Source organism: Coregonus clupeaformis, chromosome 10 (assembly GCF_020615455.1).
Source record: "Coregonus clupeaformis isolate EN_2021a chromosome 10, ASM2061545v1, whole genome shotgun sequence".
NCBI classification, from domain to species: Eukaryota; Metazoa; Chordata; class Actinopteri; order Salmoniformes; family Salmonidae; genus Coregonus; species Coregonus clupeaformis.
The window spans coordinates 16,282,291-16,305,111 of record NC_059201.1 but is presented as its reverse complement, the minus strand read 5'-3'; the positions used below and the strand labels follow the sequence as shown (position 1 = coordinate 16,305,111).

The 22,821-nt window shown below is 42.6% G+C and overlaps 1 protein-coding gene across 1 annotated transcript in view; it reads left to right on the top strand.

Annotated features, from left to right (window-relative positions):
• The window catches only part of LOC121575220 (testis-expressed protein 264 homolog), a 133,602-nt gene that overhangs the window by 46,849 nt on the left and 63,932 nt on the right, over window positions 1-22,821 (top strand). The window lies entirely within an intron of this gene.

The following is a 22,821-nucleotide window of genomic DNA, read 5'->3' as shown; positions in this document are numbered from 1 at the left end:
AAGGCATTTAGCCCGTCTGGTAGGCTCGCGGCTGGGTTTCCCTTTGTAGCCGTAATAGTTTGCAAGCCGGTGTAGTAGGATTCAATCTTAGTCTTGTATTGACGCTTTGATGGTTCGTTTGAGGGTATTGCGGGATTTCTTATAAGCGTCCGGATTAGTGTCCTGCTCCTTGAAAGCGGCAGCTCTAGCCTTTAGCTCAGTGCGGATGTTGCATGTAATGTACGTACGGTTACTGTGGGGGATATGTACGAACGGTTACTTTGGGGAAGACGTCGTCGATGCACTTATTGATGAAGCCGGTGACTGAGGTGCTATACTCCTCAATGCCATTGGATGAATCCCGGAACATATTCCAGTCTGTGCAAGCAAAACACTTCCGTATTGAGCGAGTCACTGGTACTTCCTGCTTTAGTTTTTGCTTGTAAACAGGAATCAGGAGGATAGAGTTATGGTCAGATTTGCCAAATGGAGGGTGAGGGAGAGCTTTGTACGCGTCTCTGTGTGTGGAGTAAAGTTGGTCTAGAGTATTTTTTTCTTTCTCTGGTTGCACATATGACATGCTGGTAGAAATGAGGTAAAACTGATTTCAATTTGCCTGCATTAAAGTCCCTGGCCACTAGGAACGCCTCTGGATGAGCATTTTCTTGTTTGGTTATGGCCTTATACAGCTCGTTGAGTGCGGTCTTAGTGCTAGCGTCGGTTTGTGGATAGTGTGGTCTACAGCTTATCATGAGGTACTCTACCTCAGGCGAGCAATACCTCGAGACTACCTTAATGTTAGACATCGCGCACCAGCTGTTATTGACAAATAGACACACACCCCCACCCCTCGTCTTACCGGACCTACCTGTTCTGTCCTGCCGATGCACAGAAAACCCAACCAACTGAATATTATCCGTGACGTCGTTCAGTCACAACTCAGTGAAACATAAGATATTACAGTTTTTAATGTCCCGTTGGTAGGATAGTCTCGAACGGAGCTCATCCAGTTTATTCTCCAGTGATTGCACGTAAGCCAATAGAACGGATGGTAAAAGCGGGGTACCCACTCGCCGACGAATTGTCACAAGGCACCCTGATCTGCGCCCCCTGTATCTCCTTCTTTTCTTCATGCGAATGACAGGGATTTGGGCCTTGTCCGGGAGCAACATTATATCCTTCGCGTCAGACTCATTACAGAAAAACTCTTCGTCCAGTTCGTGGTGAGTAATCGCTGTTCTGATATCCAGAAGCTCTTTTTGGTCATAAGAGACGGTAGCATCAACATTATGTACAAAATAAGTTACAAACAATGGGAAAAACCACAAAATAGCACAATTGGTTAGGAGCCTGTAAAATGGCAGCCATCCCCTCCGGCGCCATGTCTTTTTTTTTACATGCTAAAATCGGTACTGCTTGGCATGCATCATTCAAGTTTACATTGTGTGCAGCGCAATGGACGTACAGTAAAATGCACAATGTCTCAGGAAAGTCTGGGTTGGCAATACTCAGTATAGAAAACAGTCGGCCACGTAACCTGGACCTACAGGCCATGGTGAAAACATTTACACACAAAAAAGGACTTCAGGGGAGTCTGTAAAGTTGGATTTAATTTGATTTAATTTAGTTTACCTTGACTATTGCAGCCTATTTGTGTAAGCTATTAGCCAGACAAAACCAACTGAGTTCAACAATAAATAATGGCTGAATCTATCCTCAAGCCAACTGCTTTTTTCCTCGTTGTTAGGCTATTTGATGTATTTTCTTTTTTTATATATACATTATTATTCAAGAGCACATAAAGAACATGTACCATACATACAAAACATATCTTTGCTGTCTTTATAAAGGCTGTCTTTTATTTGGCTGTATAGAGCAAATGTTTCAAGAGTCTGAATAGGAATACAATTTGGATAAAGCCACAGTAAAATAACAGAAACAATAAAAACTGAAATGACAGAATAAGACCAGTACGATATGTCAGGAACTCTGACCAGACACCTTCATACCTATGCTGTCTATGTTGCAAGATTGATGTAATTCTCTCCATGTCAGCAAGTTCCCCGCATAGACCTAATCACATATCTTTTGAGGGTGCATGTTCATTTTTCCAGCATTTTTTCTACATATTTCCTTGCTGCTGCTGAAAGATAATCTATCAATTTAAGTGGAGAGGATTGGAGTGTATCCACAGGAACAATACTTAGAAGGATATGACATGGGTCTGGTTGAATAATAATACCTGTGATGTCCTGTATAACATGGAGAATTTCAGACCAGAAATACAGGATTTTCGGACATTGCCAAAATATATGTGATGAAGTACCTACAGTTGAAGTCGGAAGTTTACATACACCTTAGCCAAATACATTTAAACTCAGTTTTTCACAATTCCTGACATTTAATCCTAGTAAAAATGCCCTGTCTTAGGTCAGTTAGGATCACCACTTTAATTTAAGAATGTGAAATGTCAGAATAATAGTAGAGAGAATGATTTATTTCAGCTTTTATTTATTTCATCACATTCCCAGTGGGTCAGAGGTTTACATACAGTCAATTAGTATTTGGTAGCATTGCCTTTAAATTGTTTAACTTGGGTCAAACATTTCGGGTAGCCTTCCACAAGCTTCCCACAATAAGTTGGGTGAATTTTGGCCCATTCCTCCTGACAGAGCTGGTGTAACTGAGTCAGGTTTGCAGGCCTCCTTGCTCGCACGCACATTTTCAGTTCTGCCCACAAATCTTCTATTGGATTAAGGTCAGGGCTTTGTGATGGCCACTCCAATACCTTGACTTTGTTGTCCTTAAGCCATTTTGCCACAACTTTGGAAGTATGCTTGGGGTCATTGTCCATTTGGAAGACCCATTTGCGACCAAGCTTTAACTTCCTGACTGATGTCTTGAGATGTTGCTTCAATATATCCACATAATTTTCCTTCCTCATGATGCCATCTATTTTGTGAAGTGCACCAGTCCCTCCTGCAGCAAAGCACCCCCACAGCATGATGCTGCCACCCACGTGTTTCACGGTTGGGATGGTGTTCTTCGGCTTGCAAGTTACCCCCTTTTTCCTCCAAACATAATGATGGTCATTATGGCCAAACAGTTCTATTTTTGTTTCGTCAGACTAGAGGACATTTCTCCAAAAAGTATGATCTTTGTCCACATATGCAGTTGCAAACCGTAGTCTGGCTTTTTTATGGCGGTTTTGGAGCAGTGGCTTCTTCCTTGCTGAGCGGCCTTTCAGGTTATGTCGATATAGGACTCGTTTTCCTGTGGATATATATACTTTTGTTCCTGTTTCCTCCAGCATCTTCACAAGGTCCTTTGCTGTTGTTCTGGGATTGATTTGCACTTTTCGCACCAAAGTACGTTCATCTCTAGGAGACAGAATGCATCTCCTTCCTGAGCGGTATGACAGCTGCGTGGTCCCATGGTGTTTATACTTGCATACTATTGTTTGTACAGATGAACGTGGTACCTTGAAGCATTTGGAAATTGCTCCCAAGGATGAACCAGACTTGTGGAGGTCTACAAATTTTTTTTCTGAGGTCTTGGCTGATTTCTTTTGATTTTCCCATGATGTCAAGCAAAGAGGCACTGAGTTTGAAGATAGGCCTTGCAATACATTCACAAGTACACCTCCAATTGACTCAAATTATGTCAATTAGCCTATCAGAAGCTGTTTAAAGGCACAGTCAACTTAGTGTATGTAAACTTCTGACCCTCTGGAATTGTGATACAGTGAATTATAAGTGAAATAATCTGTCTGTAAACAATTGTTGGAAAAATTACTTGTGTCATGCACAAAATAGATGTCCTAATCGACTTGCCAAAACTATAGTGGCGCAGTGGTCTAAGGCACTGCATCGCAGTGCTAGCTGTGCCACTAGAGATCCTGGTTCGAATCCAGGCTCTGTCGTGGCCGGCCGCGACCGGGAGACCCATGGGACGGCGCACAATTGGCCCAGTGTCGTCCAGGGTAGGGGAGGGAATGGCTGGCAGGGATGTAGCTCAGTTGGTAGAGCATGGCGTTTGCAACACCAGGGTTGTGGGTTCGATTCCCACGGGGGTATGAAAAAAAATTAAATAAATGTATACTAACTGTAAGTCGCTCTGGATAAGAGCGTCTGCTAAATGACTAAAATGTAAAATGTAAAATGTTAACAAGAATTTGTTGGAGTGGTTGAAAAACAAGTTTTAATGACTCCAACCTAAGTGTATGTAAACTTCCGACTTCAACTGTATTTGTCCACACTGCCTCCAAGACGCGGATATTCCTTTTTTCATTTTATTAAGATTATCGGGGCTCATAAAAAAACGATGTAGTACTTTGAATTGAAACTCCCTTGTTTGGTTAAATGTAGTGGCTTTATATAGTGTTTTCCCAACTCTCCTCTGATAGCTGCATCTGTAATGCAACCTGCCATGACTTCCTAAGATTATCTAAAGATAATATTTGCATGTTAAGGATATTGTGATAGAAATTTGAAACGGTTCCAATGTTTTCCCTTTGATAAACTAATTCAATCATCTCATCAATAGGAGTAATTGGCTCAGTCATTTCTTGTAGCAATCCTTTTTTAACAATGAATTGCCTTACATTTACATTTACATTTACGTCATTTAGCAGACGCTCTTATCCAGAGCGACTTACAAATTGGTGCATTCACCCTATAGCCAGTGGGATAAGCACTTTACAATTTATTTATTTATTTATTTTTTTTTGGGGGGGGGGGTAGAAGGATTACTTTATCCTATCCCAGGTATTCCTTAAAGAGGTGGGGTTTCAAATGTCTCCGGAAGGTGGTGAGTGACTCCGCTGTCCTGGCGTCGTGAGGGAGCTTGTTCCACCATTGGGGTGCCAGAGCAGCGAACAGTTTTGACTGGGCTGAGCGGGAACTATGCTTCCGCAGAGGAAGGGGAGCCAGCAGGCCAGAGGTGGATGAACGCAATGCCCTCGTTTGGGTGTAGGGACTGATCAGAGCCTGAAGGTACGGAGGTGCCGTTCCCCTCACTGCTCCATAGGCAAGCACCATGGTCTTGTAACGGATGCGAGCTTCAACTGGAAGCCAGTGGAGTGTGCGGAGGAGGGGGGTGACGTGAGAGAACTTGGGAAGGTTGAACACCAGACGGGCTGCGGCATTCTGGATGAGTTGTAGGGGTTTAATGGCACAGGCAGGGAGCCCAGCCAACAGCGAGTTGCAGTAATCCAGACGGGAGATGACAAGTGCCTGGATTAGGACCTGTGCCTCTTCCTGTGTAAGGCAGGGTTGTACTCTCCGAATGTTGTAGAGCATGAACCTGCAGGATCGGGTCACCGCCTTGATGTTAGCGGAGAACGACAGGGTGTTGTCCAGGGTCACCCCAAGGCTCTTCGCACTCTGGGAGGAGGACACAACGGAGTTGTCAACCGTGATGGCGAGATCATGGAACGGGCAGTCCTTCCCCGGGAGGAAGAGCAGCTCCGTCTTGCCAGGGTTCAGCTTGAGGTGGTGATCCGTCATCCATACTGATATGTCTGCCAGACATGCAGAGATGCGATTCGCCACCTGGTTATCAGAAGGGGGAAAGGAGAAGATTAGTTGTGTATCGTCAGCGTAGCAATGATAGGAGAGGCCATGTGAGGATATGACAGAGCCAAGTGACTTGGTGTATAGGGAGAAAAGGAGAGGGCCTAGAACTGAGCCCTGGGGGACACCAGTGGTGAGAGCACGTGGTGCGGAGACAGCTTCTCGCCACGCCACTTGGTAGGAGCGACCGGTCAGGTAGGACGCAATCCAGGAGTGAGCCGCGCCGGAGATGCCCAGCTCGGAGAGGGTGGAGAGGAGGATCTGATGGTTCACAGTATCAAAGGCAGCAGACAGGTCTAGAAGGACAAGAGCAAAGCCTTACTTGAAGGTACCTATACAAATTTGTTTGGGATATAATTAATTCCTCCTGGATTTCTTGAAATGATTAAAAAATGTAGCCTTTGAATAGTTGAGAGACTACAAAGCCCTCTCTCTTCCCATTCCCTAAATCCTTGGGACATAGTAGCAGGAGGAAAGGCTGGGTTGTGGAATATAGGCGAGTGTCTAGAAATGTCATTACTCAGTTTATATTGGCATTGAACCTCCCGCTATGTCTTCAATGTAAGAGTAATAATTGGTTTTGTTTCATCCTGTCAATAGAAATAGGGTCTGCTGGATGCCTCCCGAGTTGCGCAGCGGTCTAAGGCACTGCATTGCAGTGTTGCGGCGTCACTACAGCCTGGGGTTCGATCCCGGCCGTGACCGGGAGTCCCATAGGGTGGCGCACATTTGGCCCAGCGTCGTCCGGGTTAGGGGAGGGTTTGGCCGGAGGTTCTTTACTTTGCTCATCACACTCTAGCGACTCCTTGTGACGGCCGGGCGCCTGCAGGCTGACTTCAGTCATCAGTTGAACAGTGTTTCCTCCGACGCATCGGTGCAGCTGGCTTCCAGGTTAAGCGAGTGGGTGTTAAGATGCGCGGCTTGGCGGGTCATGTTTCGGAGGACCTATGACTTGACCTTCGCCTCTCCCGAGCCCGTTGGGGAGTTGTAGCGATGAGACAAGATTGTAATCACGAAATTGGGAAGAAAAAGGGGGTAAAAAAAATACATATAATTAAAGAATATATTGGGTCTGCAATAAAGAGAAGACAATGTAAAGGCATATCACAATATTGACTCTCAATTTCAAGCCATGACAAATCCTTTGGTTGTTGAATCCATGATGCTCTTTGATTAAGTTGCGTCGCCCAGTAATATGATTTAAGGTTAGGGAGGCCAAGCCCACCTAATTCTTTGAACAGCTGTAGTTTTTTATAACTAATATGAGCCTTCTTATTTTGCTGCATTTAGGCGAGTAAAGGTTTTAGCAGTAGTCTGATATAATATTAACGGATGCTGGTATCAGTCCACTTAAATGCGTAGTTGTCTTTGATACTTGAGGGTGCATCACCAAATGTCACCATTGCAATAGTTTTACCAACGTAAATGTTATATCATGATGTAGCACCATATTCACCTATTCATTTGAATATATTTGAAATCGTTGTCTCAGCCTCTGTTATGTACAGGATGACATCGTCTGCATATAGAGATATCTTGTGTTCATTTGGCCCCACCAGCAGACCATGAATGTTTATGGCACTTCGAATAGTTTACGCCAGAGGTTCTATACTAAGGGCAAATAACAGTGGCGAGAGACAATCTCCTTGGCAATTTCCTTGTTGTAGCGAAAAGGAATGCGACATATTCCCATTTGTTCTAACAGATGATTTTGGACTTGAATATATCAACTCTATCCATATCAAAAAGCGCTCCCTAAAACCAAACTTCTTAAACGTTGCTAAAAGAAAGTCCCAGTTGACGCGGTCAAATGCCCTTTTCAGCATCGAGAGATAGTATAACTGTTTGTTTGAGTTGGGTCTTAGAGTAATTGATAATATTCAGAAGTCGTCTTATATTCTACGTTGAGTGACATCGTTTAATGAACCCGGTCTGATCTGGATTGATAGATTTTGTTACTACCTCCTCAATTATTTTTGTTAAAATCACAATTTTGTAAACTTACTGGTCTATGGGAACCACAGTCTAGTGGGTCCTTACCTGGCTTCTTTAACAGGGTGATGGTTGCTTCACACCAAGTATCTGGGTATTTATTGCGCTCTATAACCTCATGAAGACCCCTCTGATCAGCGGTATTAGTTATTTACTGAACGTTTTATAGAACTCACAGGGGAACCCATCGGTAATGGGGGTGTCTAACATTCCTTATCTTCACGCGATAGCTCTGGCAGCTTCAAATGTGTGAGAAAGTCCTCCATAGAGGAAACATCTTTAGGGTTCTTATATAGGGTCTTGTAGTACTCACCAAATGTCTTATTTATTTATTTGAGACAAGAAGTAACTTTTCCCTGCACAGTTGTGATATTGGGAATACATTGTTCAGCTGCATCCTTTTTAAGTTGCAGTGCAAGAAGTTTCCCTGGTTTGTCTCCCTGAGTATAGTATTTATTTCGGGCAAATCATATAGAACCCTCAGCTTTATAAGTAAGAAGCGTATTAAGCTCCCCTTTCGCTGCAGTCAACTGAATTAGAGTGTCCCCATCCCCTTGTTTCTTATGTCTTTCTTCTAATTGGGAGATTTCTCTCTCAATCTTCTCTTGTTTTTGTATACCTACTTTTTTGAGCAGAGATTAATAGGCTATGATTTCACCCCTAAAAGAAGCTTTAGCACTCTCCCATAAAAGGGTTGGGCTGATACCTTCTGTTGAGTTAAATTCTAAAAACGTTGTAAGTTCAGTTTGAATAACCTTTTGAAACCAGGTTTCTCCAAGAAGAGAAGTCTTTAGCCTCCACCTGTATGTATCAGGTTGTTGATCTTTTAACTTTAGTTTTAGGGATACCGGACTATGATCTGTGATGGTGATGTTATTAAAAATACAGTTTCCTACCTGAAGAGCTAAAGTCTGAGTGATAAGAAAAAAGTATATGCTAGAGTAAGTGCCATGAGGATTTGAAAAGAAAGTATAATCTTTTGTTGTTGGGTTTAACTTTCTCCAAATATCAATAAACCCCTGTTCTTCACAGTGAAATTGAACTGCTCTAGACATTTTGAATATGGGACCACCTGTGGTGGAGATAATGTGCAAATACAGTCACCTCCAACTACACAATGTATATTTGAATGCTTAGCAATCTCTAAGAAACATCTATTAATAAATTGTGGGGAATCATCATTTGGTGCATACAAATTAGCAAAAGTAAAATGTATGCCAAATAATAGGCACTGAATAATAACAAACCCACCCTCTGAATCAGTTACCTTATTTTCATTGTAAAATACCTCTTATTAACCAGTATACAAACACCATTTCTTTTCAAACACTCCTCAAATTTCTTTTTAACAAACTATAGTTTTGGCAAGTTAGTTAGGACATCTACTTTGTGCATGACACAAGTAATTTTTCCAACAATTGTTTACCGACAGATTATTTCACTTATAATTCACTGTATCACAATTCCAGTGGGTCAGAAGATTACATACACTAAGTTGACTGTGCCTTTAAACAGCTTGGGAAATTCCAGAAAAAGATGTCATGGCTTTAGAAGCTTCTGATAGGCTAATTGACATCATTTGAGTCAATTGGAGGTGTACCTGTGGATGTATTTGAAGGCCTACCTTCAAACTCAGTGCCTCTTTGCTTGACATCATGGGAAAATCAAAAGAAATCAGCCAAGACCTCAGATTTCTTTTTTTAGACCTCCACAAATCTGGTTAATCCTTGGGAGCAATTTCCAAATGCCTGAAGGTACCACGTTCATCTGTACAAACAATAGTACGCTGTATTATAGCTTTATTATAGTCCCCTGTAGCTCAGTTGGTAGAGCATGGCGCTTGCAACGCCAGGGTTGTGGGTTCGTTTCCCACGGGGGGCCAGTATGAAAAATGTATGCACTCACTAACTGTAAGTCGCTCTGGATAAGAGCGTCTGCTAAATGACTAAAATGTAAAATGTAAATGTACGCAAGTATAAACACCATGGGAACACACAGCCGTCATACCGCTCAGGAAGGAGACACGTTCTGTCTCCTAGAGATTAACGAACTTTGGTGCGAAAAGTGCAAATCAATCCCAGAACAACAGCAAAGGACCTTGTGAAGATGCTGGAGGAAACAGGTACAAAAGTATCTATATCCGCAGTAAAACGTGTCCTATATCGACATAACCTGAAAGGCCACTCAGCAAGGAAGAAGCCACTGCTCCAAAACCGCCATAAAAAAGCCAGACTATGGTTTGCAACTGCACATGGGGACAAAGATCATACTTTTTGGAGAAATGTCCTCTGGTCTGATGAAACAAAAATAGAACTGTTTGGCCGTAAGGACCATCATTATGTTTGGAGGAAAAAGGGGGAACACGGGGGTGGCAGCAGGAGGGACTGGTGCACTTCACAAAATAGATGGCATCATGAGGAAGGAAAATTATGTAGATATATTGAAGCAACATCTCAAGACATCAGTCAGGAAGTTAAAGCTTGGTTGCAAATGGGTCTTCCAAATGGACAATGACCCCAAGCATACTTCCAAAGTTGTGGCAAAATGGCTTAAGGACAACAAAGTCAAGGTATTGGAGTGGCCATCACAAAGCCCTGACCTCAATCCTATAGAACATTTGCAGGCAGAACTGAAAAAACGTGTGCGAGCAAGGAGGCCTACAAACCTGACTCAGTTACACCAGCTCTGTCAGGAGGAATGGGCCAAAATTCACCCAACTTATTGTGGGAAGCTTGTGGAAGGCTACCCGAAATGTTTGACCGAAGTTAAACAATTTAAAGGCAATGCTACCAAATACTAATTGACTGTATGTAAACTTCTGACCCACTGGGAATGTGATGAAAGAAATAAAAGCAGAAATAAATCATTCTCTCTACTATTATTCTGACATTTCACATTCATAAAATAAAGTGGTGATCCTAACTGACCTAAGACAGGGATTTTTTACTAGGATTAAATGTCAGGAATTGTGAAAAACTGAGTTTAAATGTATTTGGCTAAGGTGTTTGTAAACTTCCGACTTCAACTGTATATCTGACCTAATATTTATCACTAGACAATTTCACTTCAGTGACCTATCATTTAAAGAGTAGCCTAGACGCAAAATAAAATAAAAAAATAAGAAATAAGAAACAAAAAAGGGGAGGAGCCCATAAACAGACACACATGGATGAGACATTCCCTGCACTCCGTTATTAACTTTGAAATATAACCCCATAGCCTATTAAATAATTTCCCAGATAATATTAGGCTATAAGAAAACAGAATGCCAAAAAAATTATGCAAGCATATTAACAGGCATAGTAACTGTCTCTCGTTCCAAAGCAGGCTGTCCTAAACAGTAAGGGTTAAATGCTGGAAATGTAATGTAATACAAAAGCATTGTATAAATCAATAAAGGATCAGCACATTTTTGGCTAATATTTTCAGTAACCTACACTTGGGTAATGTAATTGCCATAAAACAACATAAAAAAATGTATAATCTTTACTCTATAGCCTACTAAAAGAGAAAGTGGGAATGAGGAAAGCAGGCTATTATTTTTTCTCCAGATAAAAAAATGACTTTATCATCCCGACAAACTGTAGGTCAAAGATTGATGAATTAGTCCAGCAATAAGGACCCAGTTTCAAGTTCTTAAGAAGAAGGGATCGCTTCAGTAGTCGATGTGAACTGGACAATGTTCCGCGGTAGATTTAGGCTACTTCTTGGTCCTTCTGTCGCTCACTCCTTCTGGGCCCAACAATTTGCCATAGAGTCAGCATATTTTTTCGGACCCTGTCCTCAGGTCTGGAAGGAGGTGTAATCCCAATGGAGCGCAGGAAGAACTCGGCATCAGGTACAGAATCAAAGATGTGGGTCTTGCTCTCATGGGTGACGCGCAGCTTCGCAGGGAACATCATTGAGTATGTGATGTTTTTGGCTGCCAATTCTCTCTTGATCCCGTCGTAATCTTTTCTCTTCCGCAACAGCTCTGCAGAATAGTAATTGAAGATAGATATGCGCTTGTCCTTGTAGAATAGTTCTCCCTTGGTTCTCGACAGCTGCATTATCTCCTGTTTCGTTTCGAAGTTGAGAAGGTGCACGATGATAGCACTGGGCCTCTGTGTGTCCTTCGCTCCGGGCCTGCTCCGGGCTGTGGTGTGGTTCTGTGGGCCCTCTCCATGACCAAAGGTGTAGCAACATCGATTTCCAAGACCTCCCTCAGCATCTTGTCCACAAATGTAGACATTTTCTGCCCCCTTTCTGCATTGGTTTCGACCCCAATAATGCTAATATTATTACGACGCAAAAAGTTTTCCAACAAGTCTCCTCTACCTGGACCATCAGATAGTTAATAGCCTGGTCTTGTTGTATTAGCTTTTTGTCATGTTCCTAATTTTTATTTTCAATGTGGGTCATCCGTTTATCATCTTTTTCTAGAGTAGCCTTCATGCCATCGATAGAGGTTTGCATTTTGCCGAGTGAGGTGGCTGTTTCTCGTCAAAATAACTTCAGTTCTGCAATGAGAGATGAACCTCCGCCATCTCTGTCTCTGTTTCGGCTGTGATGGCGGCCTCTACCACCTAGTGGAGTTGGGCTCGGTGAGCGACTTAAACACGGTGAACATAGCGAAGTAATTTCTCTTTGATGCCGTCTTTCACCTGAATACTTACCCTTACTCATTGCCAGTCCGATTTAGAAGGTCAAATATGTACTTTTAACTTGTGAAGTTCAATTTAGGCCAAAATTGTCACAGAGCTTGATCAGCACACAGCCTTTCCCCAGAAGTCCATGCAGAATCCCCTTGATGTATTTTTTTAAATAAAAAGTTTATAAATAGCAGCTAAATACGGTATAGAACTATAGAGAGTACACTGCATAATGAAACAATCCCTAGTAAGCTAGTGTTTTGAGGGTGGACTGACTATTATTTGGCATTAATAAACTGGTTTTACGCACAACAACTTTCTATCTAAGCTGGGAGAGCGCAAGAGGACAGCTCATGTCATGCAGGTTCAGGTAGCCTGTACAGGACAGTTGTATATGTGAAAAAAAATCCATTGGTAGCTGATTAGTATGCTGTTGCATCGAAAATACATTTTACAATCTTCAATGTTTGAATTTCCAACTTTAATTACTGAACAAGTAATTACATTATTGCCACCAGCCAGCAGTCTAAAAATGGCAGCATTGTGACACCGTGTATAGCTTCGTGAAATGTTAGGCTTAACATGAGAAAATGACGACCAAATAGGCCTCCCAATAAACAGTTATCCATTAGCTAAAGCAAAGCTATAGGCTATATGCCCTGGCACCACAGAAAGCCTATCATCGATTCGATAGGCATGCTGCCGCATAAACATGTCGCAATTTCAGCACCATGGACAGTGATCTGGAGTATATTTTGTAAGCAGCTCTCTTGCTCCCCACCGAAACAGTTTGTGCATATATTATGACCACATTTTGAGATTTTGTTTGTTTTGGTCTTCGGCAAGGTTTTTTTCGGCTGTTTGTGCACACACATTTTTCTTTTGAGGAAGTTTATACTGGCAGCTGCGTCTCAAGAGGGACAAATCGTACTATTGCCACTTTTTTCTAGTTTTTCAAGCAAAGGTATTTTAAGGGAGTATGCAAGGCACAGACGTTCACTTCGCCTAGTCGAGTTCTGCTAGGAGCAAACTGAACATAGAATGCAGACGCCTTTACGCCAGTGAGCTTCATAGGCTATTCTCGCTGAGCGTGGCGACATACTGTTAATGTTTTATCCACTACTCTCTGTCCATTGCCGTTGTAATCTACTGGGAAGCCAAAATGTTCCCAAACTGGAGATTTAAACGATGATGGAGGATCCTCCTGGTTTATCAACCCCACCACTCGCCATCATCCAGAACTAGTTCCCGTCTGCGCCTCACAAAGGACAGTTTGAAATGCGGCAATTAAGATTTTAATTTTGATTACAATGTGCGCATAGCTCTAGTTGTTTTAACGGAATAGCCTGAAATGTTTTTTCAGCTCATATTTAATCAAGAGGCATACAACGCAGCGTAGGCATAGCCTATAGGCATAGTGTTTTTCTTTTAAAAAATGTATTCATTCGGGTTCACAGTGCGGACCGAACCGATGTCCCCGTACCGAACAGTTTGCTACGAATACGTGTACCGTTACACCCCTAACAGATACCCCAGCCCCACCCCTCTACCATCATACACAGAAAAGTATCCAGTGTTAAATCAACATTGACAGTGTTAACTGTTCCTTTATTACTGTCCCTTTAACTGCAGGCACCTCTGAGCTATATAGATGTATAGCATCGTATCAGTCTTCTATAAATCTCTATGCTCTAAGCACACCTGCAACCAATTTCCCTTGTTACATACCTGTGTTTTTTTTTTTTTTTTTACATATATATTTTACATACACATTTTGCGTACACATTTTACATACATGGTACTTTTATATAAAGCAGTCACATAACAATAATACATTACCAAACATAAACTCTTTAAACCCACCCCTCAACCACTCTCAGCCCATCCCACCTATCACCATAGACCACCCTCGTGCCATATATTTTTCAATTGTGCTGTGATGTTTTACATACATTTTGAACCTTTCTAATCGTAAAGTATCCACAGATTGTGAGCTAAAGATGAAAACCTTCCCTACAAGTATTATTATATTATTTATTGATTGACTATGGCTTTCCAAATCGCCCAACACTGCTATTTGTAAGGTTAATTTTAAGTGAATGTTGTGATTTTTTAAACATTCCTGAACATGTGACCAGAAACAAGCTACATAGGGGAAATAACAGAATAAATGATCTAGTGATTCAGTCTCTTCGCAGCAAAATCTACAGAGCTGAGATTGTTGTATGCCCCATATACAGTGAGGGGAAAAAAGTATTTGATCCCCTGCTGATTTTGTACGTTTGCCCACTGACAAAGAAATGATCAGTCTATAATTTGAATGGTAGGTTTATTTGAACAGAGAGACAGAATAACAACAAAAAAATCCAGAAAAACGCATGTCAAAAATGTTATAAATTGATTTGCATTTTAATGAGGGAAATAAGTATTTGATCCCCTCTCAATCAAAAAGATTTCTGGCTCCCAGGTGTCTTTTATACAGGTAACGAGCTGAGATTAGGAGCACACTCTTAAAGGGAGTGCTCCTAATCTCAGTTTGTTACCTGTATAAAAGACACCTGTCCACAGAAGCAATCAATCAATCAGATTCCAAACTCTCCACCATGGCCAAGACTAAAGAGCTCTCCAAGGATGACAGGGACAAGATTGTAGACCTACACAAGGCTGGAATGGGCTACAAGACCATCGCCAAGCAGCTTGGTGAGAAGGTGACAACAGTTGGTGCGATTATTCGCAAATGGAAGAAACACAAAAGACTTGTCAATCTCCCTCGGCCTGGGGCTCCATGCAAGATCTCACCTTGTGGAGTTGTCAATGATCTCAATGCAGCTGGGACCATAGTCACCAAGAAAACAATTGGTAACACACTACGTCGTGAAGGACTGAAATCCTGCAGGGCCCGCAAGGTCCCCCTGCTCAAGAAAGCACATATACAGGGCCGTCTGAAGTTTGCCAATGAACATCTGAATGATTAAGAGGAGAACTGGGTGAAAGTGTTGTGGTCAGGTGAGACCAAAATCGAGCTCTTTGGCATCAACTCAACTCGCCGTGTTTGGAATAGGATGAATGCTGCCTATGACCCCAAGAACACCATCCCCACCGTCAAACATGGAGGTGGAAACATTATGCTTTGGGGTGTTTTTCTGCTAAGGGGATAGGACAACTTCACCGCATCAAAGGGACAATGGATGGGGCCATGTACCGTCAAATCTTGGGTGAGAACCTCCTTCCCTCAGCCAGGGCATTGAAAATGGGTCGTGGATGGGTATTCCAGCATGACAATGACCCAAAACACACGGCCAAGGCAACAAAGTAGTGGCTCAAGAAGAAGCACATTAAGGTCCTGGAGTGGCCTAGCCAGTCTCCAGACCTTAATCCCACAGAAAATCTGTGGCGGGAGCTGAAGGTTCGAGTTGCCTAACGTCAGCCTCGAAACCTTAATGACTTGGAGAAGATCTGCAAAGAGGAGTGGGACAAAATCCCTCCTGAGATGTGTGCAAACCTAGTGGCCAACTACAAGAAACGTCTGACCTCTGTGATTGCCAACAATCGTTTTGCCACCAAGTACTAAGTCATGTTTTGCAGAGGGGTCAAATACTTATTTCCCTCACTAAAATGAAAATCAATTTATAACATTTTTGGCATGCGTTTTGCAGGATTTTCTTGTTGTTATTCTGTCTCTCACTGTTCAAATAAACCTACCATTAAAATTATAGACTGATCATGTCTTTGTCAGTAGGCAAACATACAAAATCAGCAGGGGATCAAATACTTTTTTCCCTCACTGTACATATTACCTCAACTACCTCAACTAGCCGGTGCCCCCGCACATTGACTCTGCACAGGTACCCCCCTGTATATAGCCTCCCTACTGTTATTTTACTTCTGCTCTTTTTTTCTCAACACTTTTTTGTTGTTGTTGTTTTATTTTACTTTTTTTATTAAGAAATAAATGCATTGTTGGTTAAGGGCTGTAAGTAAGCATTTCACGGTAATGTCTACACCTGTTGTATTCGGCGCATTTGGCAAATAAAATTTGATTTGATTTAAATAGGCACGTTTAATTTTTTCTGGCTTAGCATTCCAATTCAAGTGAAATATTTGTTGCCCATAAGATTAAAAAAACGAGTCGTCTGGCGTAGGCAGTGCCATTAGTAAGTAAGTAAACTGTGATAGGACCAAAGAGTTAATCAATATGATTTTTCCATAAATAGACAAATATTTACCTCTCCATGGTTGCAGAATCAAATCTATTTTTGCAAGCTTTGTATTGAAATTGATTGTGGTAAGTTCATTTATATTTTTTGAGATGTGAATACCAGGTATGTATACTTCACCATCCGCCCATTTTATTGGTAAACTACAAGGTAGTGTAAACACTGTGTCTTTTAGCGATCCAATACGCAATATGGTACACTTGTCATAATTAGGTTTTAGTCCAGAGAGGCTAGAAAAGTGATCAAGATCTTCAATGAGACTGTGTAGGGATCCAGATTGTGCATTTAAGAAAAAACTTCAGTCGTCAGCATACATTGACACTTTTGTTTTTATCCCCTGGATTTCTAACCCCTTGATGTTCTTGTTGGATCTAATTGTAATAGCTAGCATTTCAATGGCCATAATAAATAGATATGGAGACAACGGACAGCCTTGTTTTACTCCTCTTAAAAGCTCAATACTTTCTGAGAAGTAACCATTATTTAGTATTTTACATCTGGGGTTGCTGTACATAACTTTAACCCATTGTATAAGAGATTCACCAAAATGAAAGTAATCCAGGCATTTCTAATCGTACTTTATCAAACGCCTTCTCAAAATCTGCTTTGAAGACCAGGCCTGGTATCTTTGATGTTTCATAATGTTCAATTGTTTCAAGTAATTGTCGTATATTATCTTCAATATATCGTCCATATAAAAACCTGTCTGATCAGGATGAACAATATTTGGTAAAACCTTTTTTATTCTATGTACTATGCATTTCGCCAAGATTTTCGCATCACAACATTGAAGTGTAAGGGGCCTCCAGTTTTTTTAATGGACTGGATCTTTATACTTACCACCTGGGTCCAGTTCTAGTAGTAATGAAATCAGACCTTCTTGTTGAGTACCTGAAAGTCTACCATTTTTATAGGACATGCTAATAATGGATCTTTGAGTACATCAAAAAAGGTCTGATATACCTCGACTGGTATACCATCAAGCCCTGGTGTTCTTCCAGACTGAAAATATTTAATTGCCTCAAAAAGTTCCTCTTCTGTAAGTTGGCCTTCACACAGGTCTTTCGGTAAATTTGTTAATTGTACATTATTATTAGGAAATCAATTATTACGGTTAATGCCATTCAGTGGTAATGGAGGAGACTGAAAAGAAAACACATGCTTAAAATATTTTGCTTCCTCTTTCAAAATATAATTTGATGAATCATGGATGACTCCATCATTTGTAACGAGTTTCTGTAAATTATTTTTGAATGCATTTGTAGGTTGAAGATTCAAGAAAAATGTTTTCACCATTTTCCATCCAATTCGCTTTATTTTTGTAATACATTACAGTTGATCGTACTTGAATAAGTACCTCCAATTATTTTTGTTTTTCCTCTAACCTATTTCGTACATGCAAAAACATAGATATTAAAACAAACAATTCAAAATATCTACCTGCAATAGAGCATGCTTGGAAATATGATAATGATGTGCGTTTCTTTGGTTTAACATTGGTTATTAACACCAACCTGGGGTTATTTTACACCAATGAGTGTTAATTTAACATATACAGAGTGAATTTAACACCTGAATCAACACTAGAAATGTTACACTGTGGTGGGCCACACAAGCTCACAGAACGGGATCGCCGAGTGCTGAAGCGCGTAGCGCTTAAAAATCGTCTGTCCTCGGTTGCAACACTCACTGCCGAGTTCCAAACTGCCTCTGGAAGCAACGTCGGCACAAGAACTGTTGGTCGGGAGCTTCATGAAATGGGTTTCCATGGCCGAGCAGCCGCACACAAGTCTAAGATTACCATGCGCAATGCCAAGCGTCGGCTGGAGGGGTCTAAAGCTTGCCGCCATTGGACTCTGGAGCAGTGGAAACGCGTTCTCTGGAGTGATGAATCACGCTTCACCATCTGGCAGTCCGACGGACGAATCAGGGTTTAGCGTTTGCCAGGAGAACGCTACCTGCCCAAATGCATAGTGCCAACTGTAAAGTTTGGTGGAGGAGGAATAATAGTCTGGAGCTGTTTTCATGTTTCAGGCTCCTTAGTTCCAAGGGAAATCTTAACGCTACAGCATACAATGACATTCTAGAAGATTCTGTGCTTCCAAATTTGTGGCAACAGTTTGGGAAAGGCCCTTTCTTGTTTCAGCATGACAATGCCCCTGTGCACAAAGCGAGGTCAATACAGAAATGTTTAATAGAGATCAGTGTGGAAGAACTTGACTGGCCTGCAAAGAGCCCTGACCTCAACCCCATCGAACACCTTTGGGATGAATTGGAATGCCGACTGCGAGCCAGGCCTAATCGCCCAACATTAGTGCCCAACCTCACTAATGCTCTTGTGGCTGAATGGAAGTAAGTCCCTGCAGCAATGTTTCAACATCTAGTGGAAAGCCTTCCCAGAAGAGTGGAGGCTGTTATAGCAGCAAAGGGGGGACCAACTCCATATTAATGCCCATGATTTTGGAATGAGATGTTCGACGAGCAGGTGTCCACATACTTTTGTTCATGTAGTGTACCAATACTGAAGCGTGGGCAATAAAGGACCGCGGTATAGAGGAGTTTCACTGTGTACAGTTAGATTGGTATGGGACCAACATTTACACTACTCTTCTTTTTATCTCTTATGCAAAGTAGCACTTTGTTAGACCTGAACTATAATTGAGGACATGATCATGTTCTTTTACTAGTTAATGTGGTACTCTGCTAGGGTTTGAATCTCTTATTTCCAGAGACAGTACTGTCAATGGGGGCCAGTGGAGGTAGATGCAGGTCGTTTTGTTTGCGTTGTGCTCATTGATTCCTGGTTCCCTCAGTCTCTCATCTAGTCTTCCAGTCTGATACCCCTGCTGTGGATAACACATCCTCCTGACAATTAGACTCCCCTCCTGTGTGCACATTCTGACAGGTAGCGTGTGTGTGTAGTCCGCTCTGGGCTGCTGTTGCGACAATGCTTTTCCAATTGAGCTGCAGGTCAAATCCGCCTCTCACATTCACTTTGACCCAGTCGCCATCTTCTTCATATGTGATATGTGAGCAAAGGTTGCCATGGAAATATTGCTTTTGATGTAGTCACACTAAGGCATGAATCATTGTTCTATGAGACTGATGCATATCGTCCCCTGTCCTCTGGCACACAGATGTTATGGCCGTTTGACTTCATTTGAAGGCCATTACTGTCAGTAGAATCTTTTGGATGCTCTCCAAATGATGTTAACCTTTTGGATGGGACTCCTCATAAAACTCACACACTGATTCTCTGTTATATGTGGATCAGTCTGACTATTGTTTAGTGCCAGTCTCCTCTCAACACCTCTCCTCCATCCCTGATGACAAGACTCCCACGCTCCACTTCTCTTCCTGTCTGCGGTTTTCTCTGCAGAGATAGAAGACAATCAAATCTCACCAACCATCGAGGCGGGGAAGGAAAACACATTATTATGCCACCGTGGCATTTGACTTTCAATCCAGTAATAGAGAATGATGAATAAGATAGAGAAGAGAGTATTCCTCTGTTATGGCACTTGATACACTACATGAACAAAAGTATGTGGACACCTGCTTGTCGATCATCTAATTCCAAAATCATGGACATTAATATGGAATTGGTCACCCCTTTGCTGCTATAACAGCCTCCACTCTTCTGGGAAGGCTTTCCACTATATGTTGAAACATTGCTGCGGGGACTTGCTTCCATTCAACCACAAGAGCATTAGTGAGATCGGGCACTGATGTTGGGCGATTAGGCCTGGCTCGCTGTCGCCGTTCCAATTCATCCCAAAGGTGTTCGATGGGGTTGAGGTCAGGGCTCTGTGCAGGCCAGTCTGGTTCTTCCACACCGATCTCAACAAACCATTTTTGTATGGACCTCGCTTTGTGCACGGGGGAATTGTCATGCTGAAACAGGAATGGGCCTTCCCCAAACTGTTGCCACAAAGTTGGAAGCACATAATCGTCTAGAATGTCATTGTATGCTGTAGCGTTAAGATTTCCCTTCACTAAGGGGCCTAGCCCGAACCATGAAAAACAGCCCCAGACTATTATTACTTTTCCACCAAACTTTACAGTTGGCACTATACATTGGGGCAGGTTGAGTTCTCCTGGCATCTGCCAAACCCAGATTCGTCCTTCGGACTGCCAGATGGTGAAGCGTGATTCATCACTCCAGAGAACACATTTCCACTGCTCCAGAGTCCAATGGCAGTGAGCTTTACACCACTCCAGCCGACGCTTGGCATTGTGCATAGTGATCTTAGGCTTGTGTGCGGCTGCTCGGCCAATGAATCCCATTTCATGAAGCTCCCGACGAACAGTTCTTATGCTGACGTTGCTTCCAGAGGCAGTTTGGAACTAGGAAGTGAGTGTTGCAACCGAGGACAGACTATTTTTAAGCGCTGCGCGCTTCAGCACTCGGCGGTCCCGTTCTGATAGCTTGTGTGGCCTACCACTTCGCGGCTGAGACGTTGTTGCTCCTAGACGTTTCCACTTCACAATAACAGCAGTTACAGTTGACCGGGGCAGCTCTAGCAGGGCAGAAATTTGACGAACTGACTTGTTGGATCGTTGTTCTGTTGGAAGGTGAACCTTCGCCCCAGTCTGAGGTCTTGAGTGTCCTGGAGCAGGTTTTCATCAAGGATCTCTCTGTACTTTGCTCCGTTCATCTTTCCCTCGATCCTGACAAGTCTCCCAGTCCCTGCCGCTGAAAAACTTCCCCACAGCATGATGCTGCCACCACCATGCTTCACCGTAGGGATGGTGCCAGGTTTCCTCCAGACATGACGCTTGGCATTCAGGCCAAAGAGTTTAATCTTGGTTTCATCAGATCAGATAATCTTGTTTCTCATGGTCTGAGAATCCTTTAAGTGCCTTTTGGCTGGTCATGTCTCTTTTACTGAGGAGTAACTTCCGTCTGGCCGATCTACCGTAAAGACCTGATTGATGGAGTGCTCCAGAGATGGTTGTCTTTCTGGAAGGTTCTCCCATCTCCACAGAGGAACTCTGGTGCTCTGTCAGAGTGACCATTGGGTTCTTGGTCACCTCCCTGACCAAGGCCCCTCTTCCCCGATTGCTCAGTTTGGCCGGGCGGCCAGCTCTAGGAAGAGTCTTGGTATTTCCAAACTTCTTCCATTTAAGAATGATGGAGGCCACTGTGTTCTTGGGGACCTTCAATGCTGCAGACATTTTTTGGTACCCTTCCCCAGATCTGTGCCTCGAAACACAATCTTGTCTCGGAGCTTTACAGATAATTCCTTCGACCTCATGGCTTGGTTTTTGCTCTGACATGCACTGTCAACTGTGGGACCTTATATAGACAGGTGTGTGCCTTTCCAAATCATGTCCAATCAATTGAATTTACCACAGGTGTACTCCAATAAAGTTGTAGAAACATCTCAAGGATGATCAATGGAAACAGGATGCACCTGAGCTCAATTTGGAGTACCATAGCAAAGGGTTTGAATACTTATACTTATGTAAAGAAGGTATTTCTAGAAACCTGTTTTCACTTTGTTATTATGGGATATTGTGTGTAGATTGATGAAGGAAACAATTAATTTAATCAATTTTAGAATAAGGCTGTAACGTAACAAAATGTGTAAAAAGGGAAGGGGTCTGAATATTTTCCAAATGCACTGTATAGTGTATGAATGCTGGAGGTTTTTGGATGTTATTGCTTAGCCCCCCTACTCCTACTCACCTCACACTTTCTATGGACCTCCTGCTGCTGAGAAACCCCCAGTGTGGGAGGCTGTAGAGGGGGTGTGTGGGGCAGTTCAGGGGGTGGGAGGAGGGAACAAACCCAGAAGGAGTGCTGAGTGGCGTGCAGAGCTGCAGGCTCCAGGGCTCCAGGGTGCATCCGCAGGGCATTCTGTCACGGTAGCCTGGTTGAACCCTCGACCGCAGCACTACCTCATAGCTAGCCCTGCCCTACGCTCACACATGGGAGACTGTATAAGGACACTGCTGACCTGCAGAACGACCACACATTCATGGACACGTGCACACACACACACACACACACACTTAAAGCCCCCATTGGGCCTCTCTCAGACATAGACTTTGAGCATCATGGTGTGTGTATGTGTGTGTGTCCAGCCGTCACCCGACACCTCAGTGAGGTCCATCGACTTGGTGTCTGCTTATTCCATCCAGCAAAATGGGTTGATATGTCTTGGCCTTTAAACTAAAGTTCATGGCCTTTAAAGGAGAAGTTCAGAATAACCTTGGGCTCATATTTGACTCTGCTTGAATTGGAAGCAATAGGGTTGATTTAGGTTCAGAGGACAAGAGCATGGCATCCTCCAGTGATGCACGTAATGAGAACATGTTGTGTGCGAGTGCGGCACAGCAACAGCTACAGCAACAGCATAGACAAACTGCCCCACTGATCCTACAGCAGAACAAGGACATTTATTATTTGGAAGAATATAAAAC